Below are 4,997 nucleotides of genomic sequence, written 5' to 3'. Positions count from 1 at the left end.
TTCCTGGATGAAGAGCACCTCTTCAGAAGCTCTTGCTACCTTCTTTACAACTCAGATTATAGTCCTAATATCTCCTTATTTTCGACAAAAGTCTTGCTCAATTTCACTCTCCTTCCAAAACTTCATTTCACACCCCTATTTATAGTTGAAGTTAGGGTTACTATAACAATACTATAGTTGTACTACATTTTACTGTAGCAGTACTGTAGTTGTACTACATTTCACTGTAGCAGTATTATAGCTTGTACTACATTTATCCTATAGCACTACTATAGCCACACATGATTCACGAGGTATTCTTAATGTAGCATTGTACATATTTCACTGTAGCACTATATGTATTTTACTATAGCATTTTACTGTAGCTATTTCTATAGTTCAAAAATAATCTAGCATCTTAATTACAACTATTTTCAAGGGTCTTACAAGAATACTCATCTAGTCTAGGGTAACAGGAGGTTATTCGTTGACTGAGAAGACTAGGAGTGGTGCAAATACTTAGTTGTAATCTTGTTGAAGATTATAGTAGAACCCTCTATAGAAGAGACTACACGTAACTTAATTGGAGTGAACCAATGTAAAAATATTTGTGCAATTTTTATTTCTCTCTTGTCTAAATGCTCCTCTTATAAAAGTTGCATCTATGTTTTTATTTCTGAATATAAGAACCTTCCGCACTAAACATTTATTATTTAACTAAGGAAGTTCTTAGAAACATTACAATATACATTCTGAATAGCACGTTAAGAGCAACTATCTTTTACAATCATTTATTAAGTCGATCGTCTAAGTAATTATTTGATAAATACAAAACTTGACAAATGTGTTATATCAAAAGGGTTGCGAAAAGAATTTTTCCATTAACACTAGTCAACCCCCATTCTAGTGTTTTTCAAGTATTTCATCTAGCACATACACAAACACGTTGCACGATATCTAACCTACTTACAGTAAGATATAATAAAGACTCAATCATGCCTCTATATAGAGTTTGGTTTACAAGCGTACATGATTCATCCTTGTCAAGATAACATGATGTTACCATAGGAGTGAATGTCTCCTTAGCTTTGTCCATTTCAAACATCTTTAAGATTTCTTTACAATATTTAGTTTAGGAAAGAAACATACCTTCTTTCGTTTGCTTTATTTTTAAACCAAGGAAGAATGTCAACTCACCATTGACATTTCAAATTCACTTTGCATAGTCTTAGCAAAATCCTTGCAAAGAGATCTATAAGTTGATCCAAAAATAATATCATCAACATATACCTGGGTAAGCATAATATCTTTTCCTGCTCTTTTAATAAATAAAGTGCAATCAACATAAAATTGCTAAGGCTTTCATACCAAGATCTAGGAGCTTGTTTTAAACCATAAAAAGGCTTTCTTTAATTTAGAGATGTGATTGGATATCTATGTGGTTGTTCAACAAATACATCTTCTTTTAGAAAACCATTTAGAAAAGCACTTTTAACATCCATTTGATATAATTTAAATTTCATAATAGATTCATAAGCAAGAAGTAGGCGTATTGCCTCCAACTTGACAACAAGAACATATGTTTCATCATAATCAATACCTTCTTCTTCACTATAGCCTTGTTCCACAAGCCTAGCTTTATTCTTGGTTATATTTCCATCTTCATCCAGTTTGGTTTTGAACACCCATTTAGTTCCTATCACTTGATGAGTGAATTCTTTAGGGATTAACTCCTACACTTGATTCCTTTCAAACTGGCTTAGTTCTTCTAGCATTTCTATACACCATTGATAATCTTGAAGAGCTTTCTTCACGTTCTTAGGTTCTAACTATGAAACAAAAGCCACAATCATACAATAATTAGCTAAGTTTCTTTGACTACTTACCCCATTTGAGACATCTCCAATAACATTGTCTAGTGATAATCCTCAGGGTTGTTGCAATGTCTTAACCAAATCTTCAGGTTGATGATTATTATAATCTTCATCTATTGTCTTTTGCAAGTCTTCTTATTCACCTACATCTTAATTTTCTAATTCAAAAGGTTTTTCTTCAAGGTCCACAATTTCATCAAAGACAACATGTGTAGATTCTTCTATTTCAAAAGTTTTTCAATTAAATAGTCTATATGCTTCAATAGTTAGAGAATATCCAAGAAATATAGCTGCATCAGATTTTGAATCAAATTTTCCCAAATTTTGTTTTCCATTATTCAAGACAAAACATTTATATCTAAATATTTTCAAATGAGAAACATTAGGCTTTCTTCCTTTAAACAGTTCATAAGGAGTACATTTTAAAATTGGTCTAATAAACATTCTATTTAAAACATAACATGTAGTACTCACAACATAAGCCCAAAAATGTTTTGGAATTTTTGATTCATTTAACAAACACTAGTGCAGAATTGACTTTTAACGTCCCCCCATAAACGTCCGTCCACAAAAGCACCAACGTAAATAATTGACCGGTGACATATCCATAAATAAGTGAAACTGTAGACGTCCGTTGTGGCGGGGAACGGACGTCTATAATATTATAGACGTCCGGGCCCCTCCCACGGACGTCTAAGAGGCTGGAACAATCACCTCTTCAACTCCTTTTCAGCCCCTTAAACGTCCGTTGTGGAGGGGGCCGGACGTCTATAATATTATAGACGTCCGGCCCCCTCCACAACGGACGTTTAAGGGGCTGAAGACAATTAATTCTTCAACTACCCTGTCAGCCCCCTAAACGTCCGTTGTGGGGGACCGGACGTCTAAAGATCTATTCTTTCTTTCCACTACTACATTTTGTTGTAGAGTTCTAGGCGTAGAAAAGTTATGAGAAATTTCAAATTCTTCACAAAATTTTTTAAATGATTCATTTTGGAATTCCCCTCCATGATCAGTACGAATAGATTTTATTTTCAAATCTTTTTCATTTTGAACTTCTTTTGCAAACTTTTTAAACACTTTGTAAGTTTCACTTTTTAAAGTAAGAAAAAAACGTCCATGTATATCTTGAATAATCATTAACTATAAGTAAAGCATAATAATTTCCCCCAAAACCTTTTATCCTTGAAGGACTAAATAAATCCATGTGCAAGAGTTCTAAGGGTTTTTCACTAAAAACAATATTTTTCGAATTAAAAGATGATTTAATTTGTTTACCCTTTTGACATGCAGTACATAATTTGTCCTTTGCAAATTTTAGTTTTGGTAGACCAATTTCTAGGTCTTTAGATAAAAGCTTATTTAATTGTTGCATATGAATATGAACAACTCTCTTATGCCACAACCATTGATTTTCTTCTTTTACTACTAAACATGAAATTTTTTTATTTGACGCATTTTCTACATCAATTAAATAAATATTTGCATGCCTAAACCTTTCAAAGCATTTGCAGAAGAATCTTTTTCATGGATAGTGCAATAATTGGGTTCGAAGGTTACTTGAGACCTTTGTCACATAGTTGGCTTATACTAAGTAGATTGTGCTTTAATCCTTCTATAAATAGTACATCCTTCATCAACAAGGAGTCTGCACTTCCTATGTCTCCTATACCAAGGATCTTCCCCTTCTTGTCATCACCATATGTGACATATCCTTGTTCCTTTTTTCGGAAGTTTGTAAATTTCTTTGGTTTAAACCCTCATTTGGTCCTCGTATTTGTGTGTCAATCTCAAGTGGGTCATCATTTTTTTTGTCGGTCTCAATCGGGTGCATAAACTTGTAAAAATGAGCCAATTAAGCCATCTCCGTTAAATTTTCACTGACGCCGTTTAACTGTGATGACGTGGTCCGCACATTATATGCTGATGTATAAATATTATATTATGTGGAATTTGTTATTTAAATAAAAAGTGTTTGACATGACACTTTAATTATTTCCTCCCTTCTCCTTCTTCTCTTCATGCGTGAGAGAGAAGCTCTCTCGTTTCTCCATCAATCGCCTCTTGAGCAAGCCTGGCCGCCGCATTTCGCGAGCCACGAGCCAGGGCGCCACCAGCGCTACTGGTTGTCGCCAAGCTCGCCGCCGGTCACAACAGAACTATATCGTTTTGAAGCTTCTCGAAATTTCCACAACATGCAGCGAATGGCCGACGTTGAAAGAAGTTATACCGGGGACGCGGAGGAGACCGGAGGAAGAAAGGGAGGGGTTGGTGAGGCGCACGTGAGGGGATCGACGGGTTCGGCGAGGGCGACGGGGACCTCGACGCGTAAGCCATCGAGCTCCTTCTTCTTGGCGTTGAGGAAAGCCCAGAAGCCGAAGGGATCTATGTGGAGGTAGAAGGACTTGAGTTTGAAGCCGAAGGCATCCTTCGCTTTTTTTTTCTTCTATAAAATCTAACCTCACCTTCAATTATCACCTTCTTTATCATAACCCTTTTCACACATTTTTCTTTTGTCCCCCATTTTTCATTCGCCAACAACCTCGCCTTCCCTAGTTTTCCCCATTTCTTCCCTATTTAGCAGATTGCAAGGCGCGAACAAGAAGCTTGTGGAGAACATAAAGGTCAAGGAAGAAGCTTGCGCTGAGACCAAATCAGCGAACAACATTCTAAGGGCTCAGACCATGGAACTGACCGAACGATTGTGCTTCTTGAACTCTATCCTTGAAATTGCTGAAGAGGTCAGAGGTTTTTCCGTTGAAATTCCCGATATTCCAGATCCTCTCCTCAAGCCGTGGCAGATTCCTCATTCGACGCAACCAATTATGGCCACCGCAAATATGTTTCTACGTTGATCCATTTCATCCCCGTGGGTTTTATTTTTATTAGTTTAATCAATTAATTAGGGTTATTAGTGTGGTAACCTTTGTCATGTGCATTATTAGTGTTTGTATTAGTACTAACCCACATGCCCCTTTGCCTAATCGTGGTCCTGCACTTCAGCTTGATACTTTGAATTTTTCTGCCCAGATTACACATTTGTCAACACCCAATGAATTCTTTTAATTTGATTTAGTTTGAGCTGTGACATTTGTCTACCATTTGCGTCTGTTGAAATTTGTTGGGTCTTTTTAATTACCCAAA

This window comes from Vigna angularis, chromosome 7 (genome assembly GCF_016808095.1).
Source record: "Vigna angularis cultivar LongXiaoDou No.4 chromosome 7, ASM1680809v1, whole genome shotgun sequence".
NCBI lineage: Eukaryota > Viridiplantae > Streptophyta > Magnoliopsida > Fabales > Fabaceae > Vigna > Vigna angularis.
Note: the sequence above shows the minus strand (reverse complement) of the source record.